Below are 25,863 nucleotides of genomic sequence, written 5' to 3' on the forward strand. Positions count from 1 at the left end.
TTATAATAGCATAACCGTGTTAGTTTATTAATTTTAAGAAATATATCATACTAATAATATGTTATTAATAACCTCAGAAACTGGATATAGGGCATATTGGGAACTCTACTATCTTTTCAATTTTTTCTGTAATTCTAAAACTGTTCTAAAAATAAAGATTCGTAAAAATAAATCAATGTAATTTACCATATTAACAGACTAAAAAGAAAAATGTACCATTATTTAAATAAGATATAGAAAAACACTTTGACAAAATCCAAAATGCTCTCTTGTGAAAGCTCTTAAGAAATTAGAAAGAGAAATGAATTTTCTCAACCTGATAAAGAGCATCAAGGAAAATCCTACTTCTAAAATCATACGTAATGGTGAAAGACAAAATGATTTTTTCATAAGATTAGGAATAAGGCAATGATGTCTGCTCTCACCATTTCTGTTCAACCCTGTTCTCAAGTTTCTAGATAGTTCAACAAGACAAGAAAAGAAATGAAGACATCTAGATTGGAACAAAAGATGTAAATTTATCTTTATTCATAGACTACCTGATCATACATGTAGAAAATCCTAGGGAATCTATAAATATGTTACTAAAACTAATAAATGATTTTAGCATGCTTTCAGGATACAAGATTAATATAGAGAAATTAATGTGTTTCTGTATACTGGTAATGAGAAATTGGAAATTGAAATAAAAAATACAACACTGTTTAAAATAGTATATAAGATATGAAGTATTTAGGGATAAATTTTTCAAATTATGCACAAGACCTATCTACTGAAAACTATCAAACATTGCTGGGAAAAATTAAAGAAGACCTAAGTAAGTGGAGAGATATGCTTTATTCATGGATAGGAATCTTCAGTATTGTTGAGATAACAATATTCTCTAAATTGATCTACCTATTCAATGTAACTCTAAACAAAATTCACTCAGGATTTTTTTGTAGAAATTGCCAAGCAATTTTCTAAACTTTATATCAAAATGAAATGGGCTTAGAATTGCCAAAATAATTTTAAAAGAGAAGAACAAATTTGGGGTCTTATACAACTTATTTCAAGACTTATTTTAATACCTATAAACAATAGAATATTACTCAGCCAGGAAAAGGAACAAAATTGGGTTATTTGTAGAGACGTGGATGGACCTAGAGAGTGTCATACAGAGTGAAGTCAGAAAAAGGAAAACAAATATCACATATTAACGCATATATATGGAATCTAGAAAAATGGTATAGATGATCTTATTTGCAAAGCAGAAATAGACACACAGATGTAGAGAATAAATGTATGGATACCAAGAGGGAAATGGGGGTGGGAGGAACTGGGAGATTGGGATTTACACATATACACTATTGATACTATGTATAAAATAGATAACTAATGATAACATACTGTATAGCACAAGGAACTCTACTTAATGCACCATGATGACCTAAATGGGGAGGAAGTCCAAAAAAGAGGGGATACATGTATATGTATAGCTGATTCATTTTGCTGTAAAGTAGAAACTAACACAACACTGTAAAGCAACTATACTCCAATAAAAATTAATTTTAAAATAAATAAATAAATAAATAAACAGTGATCAAAACATTATGGTACTAGTGTAAAGACAGAAGATGGTTCATTGGAATAGAGTGTTCAGATAAAGACACACACATATATGTTCAATTCATTTTTGACAAATTTACCAAAGCAATTCAGTGAGAACAGGATGATCCTTATAATAAATTGTGCTTGAACATAGGCAAAAATGTTCTTTATAGGACCATATACAATAATTAACTTGAAATTGATCACAGACCTAAATATAAGAGCTAAAACTTTAAAAGTTTTGAAAAAAATCTTAGTAACCTATTTTCTTGGCTAAGATTTCTTAAGTATTATACAACCTTCACTATAAATGGAAAAAGTCAATAAACGGACTTTATAAAAATTAAGAACTTTTGTTCTTCAAATAGCATGGACAAGAAAATGAAAAACAGGCCACAGACTGGGAAAGTATATTTTTGCAAAACATGTATCCAACCAAGGATCTGTATCTAGAATATATGAAGAACTCTTACAACTTGATAAGAAGGCAATCAAGAAGACGATTTTAAAATGGGCAAGACAGTTGCTCAGACACTTCACCAAATAAGATATACAGTTGGCAAATAAGCACATGGAAAGTTGCTGCCAACATTATTATTCAAAGGCAAATTAAAACTACAAAGAGATACCAGTGTACTGCTACTAGAATGACTAAAATTAGAAACACTGACCAACTAGAGCAACTAGAAGTCTCATACACTTGGATTGTAAAATGGTTTCAAACATTTTGGAAAAGAGTTGGCAGTTTTTTAAAAAGTGATCCATATTACCTGGCCATTCTATTTCTAGCTATTTACCTAAGAGAAATGAAATGGTATTCTTATACACAGACTTGTTCATAACTGTTCATGGCTTTGTTTGTAATAGCCCCAAACAGGAGATAACCCAGAAGTCCATCAATAAGAGGATAATAAAATTGAGATATACCCATATAATGACATATTACTTATCAATAAAAAAATGAACATATGCTACAACATGGCTGAATCCCAAAATAATTATGCTGAGTGGAAGATGTGAATATACATACTGCATAACTCTATTTATATAAAATTTTGGAAAATGGAAAATATCCCATAGTGGTAGAAATCAGATCATTGGTTGCTTGTGGGGGTAGGGTGGGGTTTGGAAGGGTGGGAGGAAGGACTCACAAAGGGGAAACTTTGGGGCATATGGATGTGTCATCTTGGTTGTAGTGATAGTTTTAAGGGGATATATATTTGTCAAAACTTCTAAAATGATATACTTAATATTTTCAAACTTTTATTCAAACATTCCTTGACAAACCTTTCAATAAAAAATTGTTTTGTCTTTTTATAGACTATAGCAATTTGAATTGCTATGACTTATTTGCTCATATTTCTCTTTTTTAGACTACAAAATCCTTTAAGTCAGGAACTCATTCTATTTTTGTTACAAGTGTCTAATACTGAGGTTACCGAAAGCAAATATAACAAATAACATGCAGAATAGTATAAATCAATCAATGAGTACATACTACTGAATACATCCAAATACTAGGGTCTTTGGGAAAATTCTTTCCCCCCCCCACACACTGTATTTTATTTTTACAAGAGATAAATAAACTGACACCAAGCATTGTAAATGGATGACCACAACAAAAGCAACAATGATTGCAATTACCAAACACGAAACACACTCACACTATGTCATAATATTGACATTCAGTCCAGTAATCCTCCACTGTAGCAGGGGGAAATTTCTTTAAACCTTATTTGAGATTATCACATCTTGTGAAATAAGAAAAAAAATAAGAAATAAGAAAAAAAAAATCTAGACTTTTAAAATAAAGTTAGAAATGTGCACCAGAGTAAAATAAGCAAAACTAACCATGAACTAATCTATAAAACTTGACCATAGCAATATTTAATTTCTAATATAAGCAAGATCATTTCTCAGCCCAATTGACCTCTGCTTGATATGTATGCACCTTAGATTAAATAAACCAATGTGAAGTAAGACCCCACTTCTGAAGTCACAGCTTCAGGAAAATGGATCACTGAGAGTCAGGTGAATGAGTCTGGGAAAAGTAAGGGGACTTCTAGAAGATTTAATCTGAATAGTGGGAATATTCTCATTTGAGTCTTGAAGTTTTCCTTTCTTCAGTGGCTAAATTACATGTCTTTTCTTTTTTTTCTTTGAATGAAGATTTTAATGGTCTCCACTCACAGGAGAAGCAAAGCATACAGTCCCACAGTCCTCCATGTCTCCCCTTTCTCCCCTGTGCACTGTATCCAATGTTGGGTGTTGGGGGACAGGGGTGTGTATGTGGCTTATGTGGTCTAGGCCTAGATGTGGACTCTCCCGTCCCCTAGATTCACCTATAGTCCCTTTTCCTATTCCCCCTCAGGGGGCTCTTCCCCCCTCCTCATAAAAGTCACCCTGTAACAAGGTTGAGGGAAGAGGGCACAGGGAGGGGCAGGAGGATCTAGGAATCCACATCCCAGCCTGGCCCGGCCTGAGTCAGGGTGGAAAGTGAGTGCATGTGCCTATGTGTGTGTGTCACTGGGCATGACTGTGAGTTTTGGTCCGATCCTGTGAGCTCCAAGTTCTTCCCCATACCAGGCCTCTTTCAGAGGTAATATCTGGTACCTCCACTGCGGTCAGCACATCTGAGCTGTTCAAACCACTTCTTTGGCAATGGTGGGGCTGCTGTGGGCAAGGCTGAGGCCTGGCGCCTCTCTGTCACCTCTGGCCCAGGGAAGGGAGGTGTGGAAGGCCAGGAGGGGAGACAGGTCAGCCTCAGGTGCTACTCCCTGGCTCCCCCAGGAGCCAGTAGGCCCGAACTGGGCCTTTGCCCTTCATTTCTACATCCCCTCGAAGCTCCAGCTCAAAACCACCAAACTCCTCTGGAATAGCCTTGGTCTCAGAAGACAAGTGGATCTTCAGGGCTCCCCCATTAGCCTCTATTCTTGAGGCCGTGTTGACTGTGTCCCCAAAGAGACAGTAACAGGGCATCTTCAGCCCTACCACACCAGCACGTGCACAGGGGTCGTGCAGGGAGCTGAAGCCTATCAGCGAGGGGGTGGGAGGGGTGTTTAGGGAGGTCAGTGGGAGGAATGGAGGGTGCTCATCGGATGGGGCTAGGGTGCTCCAGGAGAGATGGCAGGCGGGATCTGTGGCTGGTGGGAACGTGTGTGTGTGTGTGTGTGTGTGTGTGTGTGTGTGTGTGTGTGTGTGTGTGTGTGTCTGCCTGCATGTGCATCCAGGTCCTTTTTTTTTTTGTTTTTTGAAACCCTGTAGTTCAGCACTTGATGTGATTGGTTGATGCCTGATATTATTGGTCGACGTGTTGCATTAAGAAAGCTTATGATAACCCACCCCTCCCTCCAACTCTCAATCTCTAACTTCTCCACACATTAATTTTTCTAGGTACTTCTCAGAAACACAAGCATTGTGCTTTGTGCCAATGCAGGGGGGTGGGTAGGAAGAGGCACCCTTCCTACCCCCTTCCTACAGTATGAGGTACTGTCCTGAAGTACTTTATAGTCTAATTAGACAGAGAAAATATCAAAACATGACAAAATAGCCAAACTACCAGGGAAGACAGAGTTCATAGGTGGGATCTGCCTTTTGGCCAGGGAAGCTTCAAAAAAACAAAAAAGATGGGATTTTAGCTCAATCAAATAGGATTACAGTAGGCTAAGAGGTGGACAGAGGGCACTGAGAGGTGAGGGGACAAGGGTGAGATGAGGAAATAGGATGGAGGAAAAAGTAACTTAACAAAAGTAAGCAAACTAATGAAATAAAGCTGAGTATTGCATTCAGCCAAATATCTAAACAGCATCTAGTAGTTTTAGAAGGGAAAAACAATGAAGAAAAAAAACACCACCTGACTTAATTATTTGCAATTCTTCAAACTAGTTTATATAGGTATGTATTATTTCATAAGTTATATCTCGAGTACTGGTATCACAGGTCTCTAAAATTTACTTTGTGATGCATAATCCAGAGGGTACAGATGATGATACTTAAAAACTAAGTTCACTAATTGAATTCTATGTGAGACCCTCAGTGAATTTATTTGGAGAATGGCTTATATCAAGTGATTGAAAGTGATTCTTTATATTACTAATGTTATATATGTATGTATGTACTAGGGCTGGATTTGTTAACTATGTAGACATAGGACCATTAATAAGACTGACTAGTTGATGGTTGGTCCATGCTATCACTGAATCATACATAATAATCTAATTCAAAGAAGAACACTAACACTAGTATAAAATTATTTTAAAAATTGCTTCTTGAGATGTCTAAATCAGCTCATGGTAAACATCCTCTGTGCTAGGTTGAAGAAGTTTAAGCCTATCCAACAATGCACACTCCCAGGAAAACATCCTCAGCTGAAGATAGCTGACAATGTGGGTAACCTAACACCCAAGAAAAGATGGACAGCTTCTATAAAACCTTGAAATCAGATTCACATTATCCTTGTGAAATTATTTTAGCTATTACTCCTTGAAATAAAATGCCACTTTCATAATGACAGCAAGATTTGGGGGACATTCTGTCACTTCGGTAACCTTGAAGTTGAAACAAAATGGAACACTGGTAAAGGAAACAGTGTTTGCATTTCACAAGGAATTCTACATTTCCCATGGGTTCTCTAAGCTCAGGAAACATCTTCAGAGAAAAAAATACTTCTCTTTTTTAGTACAAAGGATGTAAATTATAACAAATCAAATGGAGTGGGGATGACAAGGTCACTTAAAAGTACTTCTGTGATTAAATAGTCTGCATTCAAATTGTATTGTAACAGATTTTAATAACTGACAACTTGAATGAAAAGTGTTTTATTTCTGTAAAACTTTTCTGCAAAGAAAGCATGCTAAAAGAACATAGTTTTGTGTCTCACTTCACTCTCTGGAGAATACTAGAATAATATGCGTACTTGTACCTGAGAAGAATTTAGATCGTTTTAGAGCAAGAAGTGATCTTAGAGATCATCTAGTTCAAACATCTTGTTCTACAAATGAGGAGACCGGCCTAGAGGTCAAGATAAGATTGATGTTTAAGGAAGATTAGTCTGGCACCGTGGACATGACACTGCAGGTATAGTCTCAGGGACTGGTCTGGATAGGCCTGGGTCAGGCTGGGGTGTTTTCTCCAGTGGTTGGAAGTGCATGCCATCAGAAGGATAACTGTGAGTGGGAGCTCAAGTTAAGATGAAAGGGGCAGAGTCTGGCATCAGTTCCTAAGGAGTGATGGAAATATATGCCATAGCTGAGATTAGAACATTCTGGGAAATAGACTCCAAGACTCAACAACATTATAGGATGAAGACTAAAAGCTGCAAAGCAAGGACACATTTTTTAAAATGAATTTTCCTGTGATGTAGAAGACTTGACATATAATTTGGAGTCTCAGAGTTGGACTGCAAAGAATTAGTGCAAAAAAGATTGAATAAAATTGAGTGATATTGGGGCCTTAAAAAAGTCTGATAAATGCTCATTGGCCCATTTAACTCCTCTTTTTCTAGATTTATAGAAATTATTCCCTGTTGTTGTTACTTTTCTTTTGGGGACATTTTTGGTTGTAGCTTTCTGAGAGGCCTTGTAAACAATTGGAAAATGGGTATATGGGCTTAGAAGCAGACAAATTGAGATTTGTTTCCTGGCTTTGATCCTGACTAGACAAATGGTGTTGGACAAATTACAAATCCTCATTAAGTTTTTCATCTGCAAAATGGAGATGACAGTACCCTCTACTTCAAAGGTTGTTTTGAGAATAAGATAACTAGAATTCTAAGCACAGAATATACCTCCAGTAGCCCCAAGGCATTTTGAAAACAGGAAAATTAAGAAGCAGATTATTTGTTGATCATCCTAATAGCTCAGTACACCTTTCAAAGGGTTCACAAACTTTCACTTTTGTTGTCTCTTTTTCCCTTAAGTTTCCTGACCTGCAATCTGAATGGTTATTGACAATCTAAATAGTAATCAGTGTCTTTGTGAAAATAACTGAATAAGATCATTGGGCTGTAACAGCCCAGAGAGATGGTTTAATACAACAATTTCAATTTATAAAGAGGAAATTTAAGCCTGTAAAATTACTCACTATGATGACATGCAATGATTTCATAGGCCAGTACATTTTTTTAAAAAAATTAGAAGGTGGATGTAAGCTTGTTTTGTTCTTGCTGTTGTTTGTCCTTTGGATTTATCATCTAATATCACCATCTCTTCATACTAATTGTTGGTTGAGCGTTGCATTTACTGAACAAACTCTGAATTAAGCTTCAGTAACAAAGGGAAGTATATTTAATGCAACTGCACCTCATTGGGACATCTTTAAACTTTATTTGAGTGTTGACCTAAACTGATGGTGTGCTACATTGACTGAGAGGACAGTAATCTGGGACAAAAAAAAGTCCTGGATTAGAATCAAGAAAGACAATATGGGCATGGCTCTGTTTATATGGCCATGACTAGAGAATTAAAACCAGCTCTATGGTTTTAATAGATAAGTCTTACTAGCTCTCTGAACCTAATTTTCATCATGTAGAATATAAAAGAAATCCTCCAACAGATAAAAACTATAAATTGTGGAAAATACAAGACCCTGAGGAGTGAACAAAATTTAGGCAGATTCTGAAGAGATGTTGACAGTTGGATAAAGAAAATGACATGGCATGAGTTCCCCACTTTTTTTTTTTTTTTTTTTTTTTACTGATTTTAGCTCAAGGTCAGAATGCGGTCAGCATACTTGGGGCAGCTAAAACTCCTATAAAAAACTGCAATCTTTCTGGAATGAAGAACCAATGACAGCCACTAGAAAGGGTGGGGGAAAATCCCAGAAGAAGAGCCAGAGAAGGTAAGCAACATGTTCTGTATATACAGTCTGTATAAATCCCTAACTGACCCCTGCACCACACAGGCATAGGGCAAGCAGCCTAGCTACCAATAAATAACTGAGTTGCTGTCCAAAAGAGAGTTTTCAGTTTGAGACAAGTCAAATTACCCACTAAGACAATAAAACATCAGTAATCTTTGCAAGAACATAACATAGTCTAGAGTCTCTATAACAGCACTCATAATATCCAGAATACAATCCAAAATTCAAAAATCTGGAAAATTTGATCTATTCTCAAGGGAAAAGACAATCAGTGGAAACTATGATAACTAATAACTCATATGTTGGAATTCATAGACAAGGATTTTAAAGCAGTTATTGTAATTATGCTCAATAACATAAAGGAATATATGCTTATAAAGAATGAAGAAATATAAAATAGAGGTATTCATTTACTTCTTCAGACAGTATATAACTATTCAATGCCTTCTATGAAGAGACAGTTCTTGCCTTCTTAGAGTTTATAGTCTAATAATAGCATAGTTGGTGGGATATAATGTCACTTTAGCTGCACTGTTTGTTCTATAAATCTATGATTCTGAGAATAGGGAATGGAGGAGGGTCCTTAATAAATACACAGATATCCAGACACCGCTGACTTGTATAGTAGGGATCTAACTGAGTTAAGGCCAGAGATATTAATTTGACTTCATAATTTCTATAGGCAGTGGCCCCAAAACAACTGACTAAATCAGGTCCTGACATATATTGACAGATGATTAATAATAATAATAATAACAGCAGCAGCAATTATAAGAGAAATAGCTCATGTTTGTATATATCTTAAAAGCTTACAAAATAACTTGTACTTTTATTATGAAATTTGAGCCTCCCAACCACCCTGTAAAATAGAGGGGCAAATATTCACATTTTGAAGGTCCATTTGGAAGTAAAAATTGGGGGGAGTATATCCATATAGAAATTTTCTTTTCAGAAACATGAATGGACTATAAAAATTACAGGCATTCACCCAAATCTTTATTTCTAGTAAGCTCTCAGTGGCAATCTAAATTTTACTGAAGGAAAACAAGTTTTACCTGACATGAAAGCAGCAATGAATAGCTGGGATTATCAAAGCATTGTGGCAACTGTCTTTTCCAGAAACCTATCCTAAGAATGAGTTGTTCAGTGATAATTAGAGAGTGAAACGCACACAGCTTCACATTTCAATGCTCCTTTCCGATTAGAATGGCATTAGAGTGAAAGTGTAGCCATATAATTGTAAAGAATAGATCTAATTTTCTCAATGTCACTGAAATATCACCTTTGGGGACTAACAGCACTGAATGATTACACATATCATTTGGTAATTGTATTTTTATCCATTCAAGACTGGGAGCTGATTTTCTTAAAGTGGACATGCAATTAGACTATAAATGAACACACATCAACTGGCCCTCAAAAGATAGCAATATGTCAGCATTAACCCAGCTGCATTTTTAACTACTGTCAGTGGCAGTGTTTGCGGCTTGTCAACACTCAGCAGTGATGAACATAGGGATTCTGAGCTTGGCCTTTAATAATAAAAAAGAAAGAAAGTGACTGAGAAACTCTGAACTCAGGGAGAGTGGCCTTCACACACTGGCTGGCTATTGGATGTAATTTTTAAACAAGCTGTGATAGAAGATCAAGATTAAATTTCCACCATTGCTGCTAGATGCTAGTCTTTGAGAGCTGCAGACAGAATGTATATTAACAGAGAGGAGCCTATCATTTTATCTCATAGGCTGCAAAACAGATAATCCCTGAGGGGAAAAGAGGAGGTCTGAAGTGCCAATTAATCATGGCATACATTGCTGGATATATTTCAGGTCAAGAGTGGAAATTTATATAGCCATCTGCATTTAAACAGCAGTTTCTAAAAGTAAAATGTATAGAAGAAGGTGAGGTTAAGGCTATAAGTTATGGCTTCAAGACCTCCTGAATACTACTGAGCTCTCTAATGCACAATCATAAATTTAAATAAATATAATTATTTGGTGTGTAGTTGAAGTCTCATTATCATACTAACCAAAAGCAAATTTGTGGACCAGTCTGATCCTTGGACTTAATAGGGAGCAATCTCAGGACATTTAAATGAGGGCATTTTTCACACGGGACAAACGATGAACAATAAGTTTGATTTTCCTGTCCTAACAACATAGCAGTTAACAACCATACCCCCCCTCATTATGATGGAGTGTTCACACCATGAAATGGAAATGTCAATAACTCCATTCTCATTACCACAGTTGTTAATGCAAGCCGATGAAATGCACTATTTCTGCATGAGACCTCGGCCAGAAATCAAAGCCTGTGGCATTTCTTATAGATCTCTGTGAAGGCCTTCCATACTTTAACATGTGGATGGGCTGCAGCTGTATCTGCACATGCAAAATGAACGTTTTGAGTCATTGTCTTAGAGTGCTCCCCCTCCCCAAGGAACATGACCTGTTGTCCTGGATGCAGTCCTAGGGTGTATAGGAGGGGATTTCTTACTGCCCTGGCTGCAGTGGGTGAGGTCAAGAGAAGCCAACAAAAAGGCAGTATCTGGAGAGAATGACAAATTAACTCGAGAGAGATCATATACCCTAATGACTGGCCTATAAGGTCGCTGACAGAGCAGACATGTGGAAATATGAAATAATCGTATACAGATGGGGAAACCAAATGACTATTGGAAAATCTGAAGCAGAAGGTAGGAAGGAGAGCCTGAGAAATTCCCCAGCTGTAAAGAATAAGTTAAGGCTTTCTTCTCCTTTTTAACTTCTCTTCCTCACTGTACACCCTACTTTAGCACTCATCCTCTGTATTACAGATTGGTAAGACCATCCTTGAGGTAACCGATAGACAATGTATGTCTTGAAAAAAGGATTATGGTTAATGTTTCTGTATCCCTGGGTTAGGCACAAAATATTTGAAAAGTCTTCTTTTTGAATTAGACAATAGTTTTCTACTGCATTTAGAATAGAACCCAGACTTCTTACAGTGGACCATGATATGAGTCATTCCTACATCTCTAATTTTATCTCAACCTGCCATCTACCTTGTTTAATATGCCCTAGTTAAAAATAGATTGTTACAGTTTCCTGAATGCCCCAAGCTCTTTGTAAACAAATGATTTCTTTTGCCTAGACTTCCCTTTCCTTCCTCTCTTCATGCGGCTGAGCTTCTTTCATTAATGTCTTTTTTCTTATCTTTCAGTTCTCAGCTTAAATGTTACTGCCTCAGAAAGATTTCCAGACTATACATACAATATATATATTTTTGTTATTTTTGTTATTCTCTTTTATAGCACCAGCTTTTACCCCTGTATGGTGATCAGCCACCCCGATCACCAGGAATCAGAGGATTCCTGGGATGCAGTTCCTTCCGTACTAAAACTAAGAAAGTTTTAGGCAAACCAGGATGGTTGGTTACCCTACTTGTAGAACTTACTTAATTTGAACTATATTTTTGTTGATTTACTTGTGGAATGTCTATATCTCCAATTAAACATTAAGGTCCAAGGAGGTGGGAACCATGTCTTTTTTGTTCACCATTGTATACACTACACCTCTCACAGAGCCAGACAATTAGTAGGCACTCAATAAATATTGAATGAATAAATTAAAAATGAATCAAAAACCAGATACTGGGAGTTCAGAACAAGAAATGTACACAGAAGCATCAAGGAGCCAGTCAGTTAGACCAGAGGATGGCAAACTACAGCTTGTAAGACAAATACAGTCCACCATCTGTTTTTCATACTGTCCATAAGATTGGTTTTTACATTTTAAAAAAAAGAAGAAAGTTTTGTACATTATATATTGTGTATGGCTACTTTTGCACTACAATGACAGAACTGAGCAGTGGTGGTGTTGAGTCATTACAACAGTCTGAAAGGTCTGCAAAGCCTATAATGTTTTCTATCTTGCCCTTTACAGAAAAAGCTTGCTGATCCCCTCATGTAGAGAGTCCCAGAAACAAACTTCATGGATTGGTGACTTAGGATAAGATAGGCCACCCATATCCTCTGCCTATGGAGATTCCGGGAACCAAGACCCCCAACACAATTGAAGAGAAGATTCTCAGCAGCTTGGCAGGATGGGATCTAGAAAGTATAGTTATTTTATTGTACACTAGGGTTTATGACTGAGATTCATAACCATTAAACATGTTAAGATGATAAAGAATCTGTGAAGTCCTGCTGTCAATAAGCATATATAACTAATATTTTCCAAAGTTATTTAATCCTGTATTTTTTGTTAGACTTATTAATGTCCTATGAAAGAAAGTTTTCTTTTCTAAAGAACACAGTTTGGAAAATGCTGCTGTAGTCCAACCTCCTTATTTTATAGAGGGAAGGCTGAGAATCAAAGGTGGTAACATGGACAAGATCACATAATTGGTAAATAGCAGAACTGGAACTCAAGATTTCTAACACCTCTAGTATAATTTTAAGTCTCTACAAATCTTTTTTTTTTTGGGGGGGGGTACGGTACGTGGGCCTCTCACTGTTGTGGCCTCTCCCATTGCGGAGCACAGGCTCCGGACGCGCAGGCTCAGCGGCCATGGCTCACTGGCCCAGCCGCTCCACGGCACATGGGATCCTCCCGGACCGGGGCACGAACCCGTGTCCCCTGCATCGGCAGGCGGACTCTCAACCACTGTGCCAACAGGGAAGCCCTCTACAAATCATTTTGATTTAATCATGCAAAATTATCAAAACCAGATTGTTGACAGATGCAATAGTTTCTGAACTGATTTGAGTTTTTGACTGCATATCAGTTAAAGCTAAGTTGTTTTCATGGGAAGCATCAAAACTCACAAGCAGCAGGGTTTAGAGTGATTCCACATTTTAATAACTTTTTTTAGCCATTTAAAATATTGGTCAGTCAATCCAATATAAAACAACATTCTACTAAACAATACACCAAATTGGACTTTGATGGAATTGACCGTCTGTTTAAACTGTCAGGCCAATTCAGGTTGTATCTAGGGGACAGTCCAAAATAATTTCTGAGAGTAAACACAAAACTTTTTAAAGTTAGGGGGAAATTAAATTTTCTGATCAGGCAGGAAAAGGATAGACTAGTCAATCTCTGCCTTCAAAGCCTTCCTTTTGCTGAAATTGACAAATTGGTTACTTTCATCAGTTTCCGCTTCTGTCAATTTCAGCAGCGTGGAATAGTCACACAAACACATCAATTTCAGGCCTAGAAGCTTGTCTCTTTTGAAATTGACAGGAACTAAAATGAAGGAAAGCCAAAGTGTCAGGTTCTCTGGAGGCCTTGGGAAGCAGCTGATATTGACTGATCTCTTCAGCAGGCCTGGTGCTCCAAGACCTTGATCCTGCTGTCTTGGTGCACTGGCTCCACACCAAGTTGCTGTCCCTAGGATCCTGTAGTGGGTGTTCCAAAGGGGCCACGCATCCTCAAACTTAGGTCTTAAGGTCAACTGCAGCTCAGAATAAAATTGGCATAGTACAGAGTGTGATGATTTCAGAATTAGAAATACGAGTTCTGGGGCCACCACTTAACAAGCAATGAAATAATTTAGATTTTTGAGGTTCTTTTATGATCTGTAAATTGTAGTTAGTGATAACTGTGCTACTAAATAATAATAACACTAATAATAGCATTTATTGAGCAAAGTATTTTCCATTCATTATCCTATTTAATTTTAATCAAACTTTTTTGATCATTTTAGAAGAGAAAACTAAGGAATAGAGAAATTAAGTTACTTTATGAATGTTGCACGATTAGTAAATCCTCACTTCCAGATTAATTATCCTGTTAAGGGTTAAATAATAGTATAAACTAATTGTGTTAAGGATTAATAACATAATATTAAATCATTAAATAATGTAATATTAAATCATTCTGGAAACTCTTAGGTGCTGTGCACTTCAGGTGTTATTATAATGGTCGTCATAATTTCCAAAGGATTCACTGTATTCACTGTTTTACTTTCATATTAAAAAATATGTAATCATTGCCTTGTATAATCCTGCAGTCAGTATGCTCATACTTGATTTAAGGAAGGATGTGAATAAAAGAATGATCTGATCCAAGTTAAATGTCCTGTACTACCAAATACAGATCCTTATTCCAAACACTTGGGATAAGAACCACAAGACCTACAAGGGTAATTTTAAGCTCTCTGGGTATGGCCTCTGTATAGGCTAAAACTCACTCTATGCTGACTGACATATTTCCATTTTCATTGTCTCTTTTTATGAAATGAATTTCAAGACCAAGGATATGCATACTTGTTTATTCAAATGTCCTTGGACATCATTCAATGATATCCATCCCATTGCTGTCAACACAGACATACACTATTCCTCCTTCTCCTCCTCACTCTTCCTCCTCACTTTTATTTAGTATATAATTTGTTTAAGCATCTCAATAAATTTAAAGCTTTTATGGAGGCTTCTAAAGAAGACATACAGTTATAGAAAGGTGCTGAAGATTACTTCTCATCTTCTGGTTCCTCTCCTGACCTCTTCCTTCTTTTCTTCCTGCATTATTTATCTTCTTCTTTCCATCTCTTTTTCTTTCTACAGATACTTACTGAGCTACCATGTGGCTGGTATCTTGCTAAGTGCTGAGGCAAGGTGCATCATTTTTTTCCCTCATGTCACTTAGAATTTAGTGAGGTTTGACAGACATTAAATGAAAATTATTTATAAATGCCAATGTGATAAGTGTGCAGAAAAAAATACAAGATGGTTTGAAATAGAATAACATGTCCCTTACTTAGACTAGGGGATGAGGAAGGCTTGAATTGAATCCTTAGATTAATGTCCCTTTGACATGCACATAATTTCTAAGGTTTTAACATAAATGCAGCCCACACTGATTTCCTGCCTTTGATGACTATACATAATGAGTGACAGCCAGCTTTGGTTTTCCAATGCAGTCATGAAAATGGACAGAAAAAAAAATAAGGTTTACTATTTCTTAATCTAATAGTTGTCTTAACAGCCAAGGCCAATAAACAATTGTGCAATTCAATTAGTTTATTGGACAAAGATCTGGAAAGAGCTAATCTTATCAGTTGCACAAATTTAATTTAAAACTCTGTTTCTGTTTCACTCTATTTTTGAGGTTTCACAGGTAAGATTTGGAACATAAACTCAGGCTTGGGAAGGGAAGGGAAAGAAACCAGCCTGACACACGACAAAGCCCCAGAGCATCAGTGTTTACCATGCCTAATGTGCTATGTCTGTCTACGCTGACCTGCCAGTTCAGGTTGCCCCTTCATAATTTGGCATTTTTTCTCTGAAAGCAGAGAGGTGCTTGTACTCTCAGAGCCTTCCTGAGACTCATTTGTTTGAAAGCTAATTATTCATCAGTGTCCCCTTCCATTCCCTGCACTGAGAGCCTGTAGCCCTTTGTCACTTTGATGTATGCACAGCATCTATATTCAAGTAATTTATTCACAGACTGAAATCACTAATCCCAGTTTGGGCTGGAGTGTGTTTACTTGGTCACTCACACTCTGTTAAGCTGAGGCATTGAAAGAGGGTCACTCATAGCTGTCCTTCCCTTTACAACTTTTGGAGCCATGTATTGCAAACCATTTTATCAAAGAGCCATAGGTAGCAGTTTGTGAAGATGTATTGGGAATCAGCTAATGGACAGAAAGTACCTGCTCTGACACGTTAATTCCCTTCCCTGTCAGCCTACATCACTGTAGAGCATGCATGATGGGAAGCAAGGTCCCATCACACCATGGCACCTGCTGCTTTTCCATCTGCTGAGCGCAATAGCTCCTTTGATTGCCCATTTTTCAGCCTAATGGCTTATTCCTTTTCTCTTTGTAAAGTTTTTACATTTTATTGTGATTTTAAGTCAGTTAAAAAATTTTCTCATCTGTTTGGCACACCAAGGATGTTGATAAAAGAATAACATAAATAATATTCTAAACCGTACCCAAATTGAGATTGCTCCAAGAGCTGCAGTTCAGTGTTTAGTCTGATAAAGTTGTCATGGCAATAATGTCCCCTGAGAATAAAAGTGCCACGTGCATGGCTGATTAAAGGAAATAGCTCAGATGGTACACAAACTGGTAAATATTGAACCTACGAACTATTATACTAGCCACAGTTTTATTTTGCTTTTTTTCTGCTTGGGTTTTTTTTTTTTTTTTTCTTTTTGGTGTGTGTGGGGAATAGTCCAATGATTCACATCTCTCTCTTTTTTTACTTGAGGATTTATGTTGTTAAAATCTCTTGGAATAGATATTGGCAGTGCTCCCAAACCGGCCTTTGGATTCTGTGTAAAGCTGTTGATTTGGCTGGATTAGTCAAAGCAGCAGATCATTATTACATATTGAACATCTGTCAAAAATAGCACTAACAATTATCAGATACATTCTCTATCGTGAAGATTTCGTCTTGAGTAGTTAAGAGGAACTTTCTGTAAATCTAAATCAATAGGACTATTTACTCAACACGAGAAAAAGAAATAGAACTGTCTTTAATTAATGTGAGGATAAAATAATAGGTATACTGTATTTGGGTATTTAAAATTAGGGTAGGTTGAAGCTACTATTTTCTGAGGGGTCAGAGCCAACCCATCTTCCTAAGTTTCAAGTAAATGAGAGAGAAAAATGGGTGCTTTAGGGGGGAAATGTGAGCCCTGATGTTACCTGGAATGTAGAATTTTTCTTTACTATCTGTAGGAAGAAATGCCTTATGATTTATGTTTACATATATCACATTCATTGGTGGAATGAAACATCAGAATGCTGCAGTATATAGTAAGAAGATCTCATAGGCTGTGGGAATGAGAGGATAAATAGCATACAAACTTCTGGGAAAACAAGAGTGGGAAGGCACTTCAGAAAATACTTATTTGTGTAGTCATACATTAAAGTTCAAAAAGCTCTCATCTACTAACCATACCCCAGGGAGCTAATCATACAATTATGAACCTAACTAAACCTATAAAGATCAGTAAGATGCCAGGCATTTTCAGTAGGATTTGAAAGGAAGTTGGAATATAGCACCCATACTGATGGACAAAACAAAAACAATCTTCAGCTAAAGGGTACTGTAAAGTTCTAGACCCTGAAACTGGAGAATGAAAAAGGGACATGAAAATGGTGAAAGAAATGGAGGAATCTCAGTACAAGCAAGGGGAGAATTCTTCATTTTGAAAATGTTTACTCTTTAGCAGCTCAGGTTTAGACACTGAGCTAGGTACTGTAAGGAGAAGCAGAAAGAAATACAACTTTATCTTTATCCATCAGGAGATTATAATTAAACAGAGAAAGGAGATTATATCTATATCAAGAGAAGACATGAAGGAGGAGGCAAGTAGAAGTGCTCTGTGTGTTGAGCCTGGGGTGGGCTAACTCCAAGCTTCTTGTAGTGGAGAGGCCAATGTTAATGAACTATCTTGCAGGTGTTGTCAATCTAAGCAAAGTCTGCCCTGGACTAGATGTGGGAGGGCAGGATCTATGATTAAGTAAAAACCTTAACAGTGTGGAAAGCCAGAGCCCAAGAAAGGATGTGACCAAAATTCATAATGACAAATGGAACAGGTTGAACACAAATTTCTTTCCCAAAGGGAGAAATAGAGAAGTGCTAGAAACAGGGAAGGTCTCCTTTGAGCAATTCATTAGTATCCTTCCCAGATAAAAAAGGAAGAATGAAGGGAGGGAAGGAGGGAAGGAAAAAGTAGGGAGGGGGCCAGGGAGGAGAAAAGTTCTGCTTTCCACAGTGAAAAGTAATCTTGTGGAACTGGTTGCTCTAAGTTGGTATGGATTGATTATGCTGTATGTTCCAATAGTATAAAAGTGTTTGCATAAACTCATGGATGGCAGATTCACATTCATACTTGAGAGAATCCAAAGTAAGAGAGGCAGGATGCTCTAGTGTAAAAAGCACTGGGTTGAGAGTCAGAAAATTCAGGATGGAATCTGCCTGCTTCACGAGCTATTTTGTATGATTTGGGGCAAGTTAAATTACCTTAGTTTTCTCATTTGAATAAAGAACATACAATACCTGTTTCACAGGATGGTTAGAGTAAATGAGACAATGGATGTGAAAGACTTTTAATAAACTTCTTATTAGCAAACACACACATTCCTTGACACTGATGTTAGAAAGGACAATTTTATCTTCCCATTAAATTATTCTTCCTGACTGGTAAATTCCACTCAAATTTATAAACAGTGCTTCTGGTGAGAAGTAGAAGCAAGCAAAATGGACAAATGGGTTGTTATTATACCTAATCATAGCACGGTACTGTCCTGCCTCCTTTTGAGTCTGTTAGGCTTCAGTGAAAATTCATGCCTTATGCAGTGACTCAGGCACAATGCCTGGCAGAAGTCAGAGCACTCAGGCCCAATCCTTTACATGCAGGAGGCAGGCATGCTTTGTGTGCTACAAGGAGACTTGTATAGATTAGCAAGGCCATGCAAAGTATTTTCCTTCTAGTCAATCATCATTTTAAAAGCAACTTGGTTTGTGTATAACAATTTGATAAAGTTATATATTATACCAAAAATAGAAATAAAATAAAATCCTGAACTACAGACAGGGACTAGAATTAACTGTACTGAACAAAGACAGCTGTGACCCTACTGCAGTACTGTGATGGAGAGCTACTGGCTTGACAGCTCCAGGCTGTTTCAGATACAATGACATGAGAGACAGCAAATGACTCTCAGCTCTGCCTTTCTCAGGTGGCAGAACAGTGAAAGGAGGAGGCTGAGGTGCTTTTTAGTGGGTACAGGGTTATCCAAGAATAGCAGATACATTTATGTCATTAATTATTTAAAAGAGAATGGCAAAGTGCTCCCCTTTTCCTTATGTCTACTCTAACATGCTCTTAGACTAAAGGGTGGGAAACAGGAATGTATAATTTTCCCCTAAAGATCTGTGCATGCTCTGGTGTGCAGCTGTATATGAAGGTGGTGTTGAATTGATCAGGGTGCAGTATCCTGACAACCACTGTTTTTTATCAGAACAGGTTATTCTACCACCAAATATTTTATTAAGTCATCAATTCAAACATTTTATCTGACTGCCTGAAGAGATTTGACACCAGTTCATTTATTTCCCTTGTTTCAGATGATAGGCACTTTGAATTTTCTTAGCTGGCTATCACTCAAGTCCATTTCTTGGTTAAGAGTTCGCTATCAGTAGTTTAAGGTATGACCCAGCCATGGCCAAACCCCTTCAGTCTTCTTGGCTGTAACTGAACTCCAAAGTGAGCTATTAGTATATTTGGGGGAAGTATTTTGTTCCTCTTTAACAACCTAGACAACAATTAATTCAGGCTATTGCCCTAAATCTGTTCCTCCAAGGTCACATGAGCCAATTCCTGCTATCAACAGGACAAAAGGGGCAGCTGCTCAGGGCTAACTCTGATAGGGGAAACTACTGCTTTCTGCCTTCTGCGGAGGAGGGGCAGGCAGCTTAGTGAATAGGCACTTTTGCAAGAGCCCAAATAAGGGACTGTTTACACATCCTGAAACCTAATCGTTTTTATACCACATTTTTTTCTGTCATGCTGTCCTTTGGGCTGGTCTCCTATGGTCCTCACTCCCTCGATAAGTCAAGGCTATGTCCTCTATACTTGTCTTCATTCTGTTCCCAGTAATAGAACAAATAGTATGTAAGTGACTCTTAAAGGCTAACCTGGAACTGAACTACATCTTACAGGAAACCTCAGAATCTCAAAAATTCTCCTGATGGTTGTAGAAATGCCATTCTAAAGCATGAAAGGCAAAAACCTATAGGTTAGCTGGGCTGAGAACTGTGGATAGACAGATGGAATTGAATGCTTAGATGTTGATAGCCAAAATTTGGTACAAAAAATTAGGTACTTTAAAAATAGCGTGGAAGAAGACATATAGATGGCAAATAAGCTTGCAAAAAAAGATGTTCCATATCCTATGTCACAAGGGAAATGCAATTTAAAACAACAATGAGATACAACTACACACCTATTAGAATGGCTCAAATCCAGAATTACGACAACACCAAATGCTGGTCAGGATGTGGAGCAACAGGACTCTCATGCATTGCTGGTGGGAATGCAAAAATGGTATGGTCACTTTGGAAGATAGTTTGGCAACTTCTTACAAAATTAAGCATACTCCTACCATATGATCCAGCAATCACCCTCCTTGGTATTTACCCAAAGGAGTTGAAAACTATGTCCACACAAAAACTTGCACATGAACGTTTATAGCAGCTTTATTCATAATTGCCAAAACTTGGAAGCAACCACAATGTCCTTGAGTAGGTGAACAAATAAAGAAACTGTGTCATATCTAGATAATGAAATATTATTTAGTGCTAAAAAGAAATGAGTTATCAAGCCATAAAAAGACATGGAGGAAACTTAAATGCATATCACTAAGTGGAAGAAGCCAATCTGAGAAGGCTAAATTCTGTATAACTCCAACTATATGACATTCTGGAACAGGCAAAACTATGGAGGCAGTAAAATGATCAGTGGTTGCCAGGGATCACAGGGAGGAAAGGATGAATAGGTGGAGCACAGAGAATTTTTAGGGCAATGAAACTATTCTATACGATGTTATAATGGTAGATATATATTATTAGATATTTATTCATAACCATAGAATGTACAAGACCAAGAATTAACTGTAATGTAAACTATGGTCTTTGAATGATAATTATGTGTCAATATAATCCCATTAATTGTAATAAATGTATCACTATGGTGGATGTTATTGATGATGGGAGAAGCTATACATGTGTGAGGGAATGGAGTATATGGTAATCTCTGTACCTTCTGCTCAATTTTGGTGTGAATCTAAAATTGCTGTAAAAAGTGAAGTCCAATTTAAACAATAGCTTAGAATAAATATTGGTGCTTTTAATACAAAGAAGCAAAGGATAAAGGCCAAAAATGAAAGTTCTAGGAGAAAGAAACTAGTTGAGTTTGGGTTGGTGTAAGAAGAATTTATAGAAAAGGTGGAGTTTAAACTGGTTCTGGAAGAATAGATGTGTGGAGAAGAGCTAGTAGGAAATGCATGGCACATGGATTGGGGTGGAGAGGCACCATGCATGCTTTTGGAATCACTGAATAACTCAAACTATTTCCAGTCTTTCAGTCTTTCCATTCACCTCCTTGAAAGTATGCTATGTGCCCTTATACAAATTCTTCCCAAGAATTTGGGAAGAATTTGTATAAGGAAACATAGCATTTGCATAAGGGAAGAATTTGTATAAGGGAACATAGCATACTTTCAAGGAGGTGAATGGAAAGACTAACCTGGTCACTCTGAGTAGGATTATTAAGAACCGAGAGGAAGGATGGATGCAGGAGGTATTATGAAAGATGGACTGTCAGACTTCTCACATGGATTGGTTGTGGGGCATGAGTAGCATGGACTCTTAAGGTCAACATTTTGTGGAAAACTAGTAGAGTCATTTACCCTTCAATGGGGAAGGGGTAGACCTCCATCATTGTTGATATTCAGAAAGGCTACTCAGAGATGCAACTCATTAGGTAATCTCTTATTCTTGCCAACATTTTTTTTATAGTTTGAAAATAAATGCATTTTTATAAATGTAAGATTTAGTGACATCATGGCTATAGAACAAAAGAAAACAATCTTTTACTTGTTAATCATAAAATTAGTGTATAGTTATTGAATAAAATTCATTAAAAAGTATATTAAGGAAAAATCTCCCACTCAGCCTTATCCCTTAAATGCATTTTAAAAGAATTTTGTTATATTCATATTTAATCTTTTCTCTTTACACATTTTTGGTTATATAATTCTAATCAGATTGCATGTGGAATTCTCTATACAATTATATGCCAACAAACTAGACAACCTAAAAGAAATGGACAAATTTCTACAAACATACCACCTGCCAAGACTAAATCAGAAAGAAACAAAATCTGAATGAACTGATCATTAGTAGTGAAATTGAATTTGTAAAAAACAAAACAAAAAACTCCCAGCAAACAAAAGTACGGGAAGACTGGATGGCTTCACAGGGGGAATTCTACCAAACATATAAAGAAGAGCTAATACCTATTCTTCTCAACTATTCCAAAAAATTAAAGAGGACTGAACACTTCCAAAGTCATTCTGTGAGGCCTCCATTACCCTGACACTAAAACAAGAGAAAGATACTACAAAAAAAGAAAATGACAGGTCAATATTTTTGTTGAACATAGACACAAAAATCCTCAACAAAATATGTGCAAACTGAATCCAGCAGTAAATAAAAAGGATTATACATCAGGATCAAGTGGGATTTATTCCAGGGATGAAAGGATGATTCAGTATTCACAAATCAATTGATGTGATACACCACATTAAGAAAGGAAGAATAAAAATCACACGATCGGGCTTCCCTGGTGGCGCAGTGGTTGGGAGTCCGCCTGCCGATGCAGGGGATGCAGGTTTGTGCCCCGGTCCAGGAGGATCCCGCATGCCACGGAGCAGCTGGGCCCGTGAGCCATGGCCGCTGGGCCTGCGCGTCCAGAGCCTGTGCTCTGCTACGGGAGAGGCCACAGCGGTGGGAGGCCCACGTACCGTAAAAAAAAAAAAAAAAAAAAAAAAAAAAATCACATGATCATCTCAATAGATGCAGAAAAAGCATTTGATAAAATTCAACATCCACTCATCAAGAAACTCTCTTCAAAGTGGGTATAGAGGAAACATATCTCAACGTAATAAAGGCTGTTTATGATAAACCCACAGTTAACATCATATTCAATGGTAAAAAGCTGAAAGCCTTTCCATGAAAATTAGGAAAAAGACAAGCATTCCCACTCTCACCACTTCTATGTAACATAGTATTGGAAGTCCTAGCCACAGCAATCATACAAGAAAAATAAATAAAAGGCATCCAAATTGGAAGGGAAGAAATAAAACTGTCACTATTTGTAGATGATACAATACTATATATGCAAAACCCTAAAGTCTTCACCAAAAAGCTACTAGAATAAATGAATTCAGTAACACTGCAGGATACATGACCAATATAAAGAAATCTGTTGCTTTTCTATACACTAATAGTGAAGTACCATAAAGACAAAATAACAAGACAATCCTATTTACAATTGCATCATAAAGAATAAAATGCCTAGGAATAAACTTAACCAAGGAGGTGAAAGACCTGTACTCTGAAAACTATATGACATTGATGAAGGAAACTGAAGATGATACAAAGAAATGGAAAGATACCTTGTGTTCTTTAATTGAAAGAATATTGTTGAAATGTCCATATAACCCAAAGCAATCTACAGATTTAATACAATCCTTATCAAAATACCCATGACATTTTTCACAGAATTAGAACAAATAATTCTAAAATCATATGGAAGCATAAAAAACTCCAAATTGCCAATGCAATCTTGAGAAAAAAGAACAAAGCTGAAATTGTCACCCTCCCAGACTTCAGACTAAACTACAAAGCTATAGTAATCAAAATAGCATGGTACTGGCACAAAAACAGACACATAGACCGATAGAACAGAATAGAGAGCTCAGTAATAAACCCACGCAACTAACAGTCAATTAATCTATGACAAAATAGGCAAGACTATACAATGGAGAAAAGACAGTCTCTTCAGTAAGTGGTGCTAAGAAAATTGAACAGTTACATGTAGAACAATGAGATTAGAACATTTCCTCACAACACATATGAAAATAAACTCAAAATGGAATAAAAACCTAAATTTAAGACTAGAAACCATAAAACTCCTAGAAGAGAACATAGGAAGAACACTCTTTGGCATAAATCATAGCAAATATTTTTGGATCTGTATCCTAAGGCAAAGGAAACAAAAGAAAAAATACACAAATGGGACGTAGTTAAACTTAAAAGCTTTTGCACAGTAAAGGGAACCACTGACAAAACAAAAAGACAATCTACCAAATGGGAGAAAATATTTGTAAATGATATGACCGATAGGGGTTAATATCCAAAATATACAAACAGCTCATACAACTCAATATTAAAAAATATTCTATTAAAGAATAGGCAGAAGACCTGAACAGATATTTTTCCAAAGAATACATACAGATGGCTAAACAGGCATATGACAAGGTGCTCAACATCACTAATTATTAGAGAATTGTAAATCAAAACCACGATAAGATATCACCTCCCATCTGTCAAAATGGCTATCATCAAAAAGACCACAAATAACAAATATTGGAGAGGATGTGGAGAAAAGGGAACCCTTGTACACTGCTGGTGGGAATGTAAATTGGTGCAGCCACTATGGAAAACAGTATGAGCTTCCTTAGAAAATAGGATGCATGAATTTTTTCAAATTAGAGTTTTCGTCTTTTTCGGATATATGCGCAGGAGTGGGATTGCTGGATCATATGGTAACTCTGTTTTTATTTTTTAAGGAACCTCCGTACTGTTCTCCATAGATACATACATCCCAATGTTCATAGCAGCACTATTTACAATAGCCAAGACATGGAAGCAACCTAAATGTCCATCCATAGATGAATAAGTGTATACACACATACACACACACACACACACAATGGAATATTACTCAGCCATAAAAATGAATAAAAATTTGCCATTTGAAAAAATGTGGATAAATCTAGAGAGTATTATGGTTAGTGAAATAAGTCAGACAAAAACAAATAATGTATGTTATCACTTATGTGTGATATCTAAAAAATAAAACAAACAAATATTTATATAAAATAGAAACAGACTCACAGATATAGAAAACAAACTAGTGGATACCAGCGGGGAAAGGGAAGGGGGGCAGAGCAAGATTGGTGTATGGGATTAAGAGATACAACTACTATGTATAAAATAAATAAGCATAAGGATATATTATACAGCACAGGGAAATACAGCCATTATTTTGTAATAATCTTAAATGGAATCTATAAAATTTTTGAATCACTATGCTGTACACCTGAAACTAATAGGATATTGGGAATCAACTATATGTCAATAAAAAATAAAATAAATAAAAAAATATATTTCAGAAGCCAAAATAAAAGAAGATATGGGGGTGTGTGTGTGTAATACAATGGAATACTATTCAGCCATGAGAAAAATGGAAATACTGCAATTTGTGAGAACATGAACCTTGAGGACATTATGCTAAGAGAGATATGTCAGACAGAAAATGACAAATACTGTATGATATCCCATACCTGGTAACTAAAAACAAACTCAAAAAACAGAGTGGAATGGTGATTCCCAAGGGCTGGGAATGAGGAAATAAGAGAAATGTTGCTTAAGGATACATACTTGCATTTAGTAGATAAATATATCCCGGAGATCAAATACACAGTTTAGTGATTATAGACAATAAAACTGTATTATAAATATTAAACTTGCTAAGAGACTACTTCTGAATTGTTCCCACGACTACAAGAAATGATAAGTATGTGATGTATTAGAGGTGTTAGCTACTGCTATAATGGCAACTGCAC

This window comes from Mesoplodon densirostris, chromosome 4 (genome assembly GCF_025265405.1).
Source record: "Mesoplodon densirostris isolate mMesDen1 chromosome 4, mMesDen1 primary haplotype, whole genome shotgun sequence".
Lineage (NCBI taxonomy): Eukaryota > Metazoa > Chordata > Mammalia > Artiodactyla > Ziphiidae > Mesoplodon > Mesoplodon densirostris.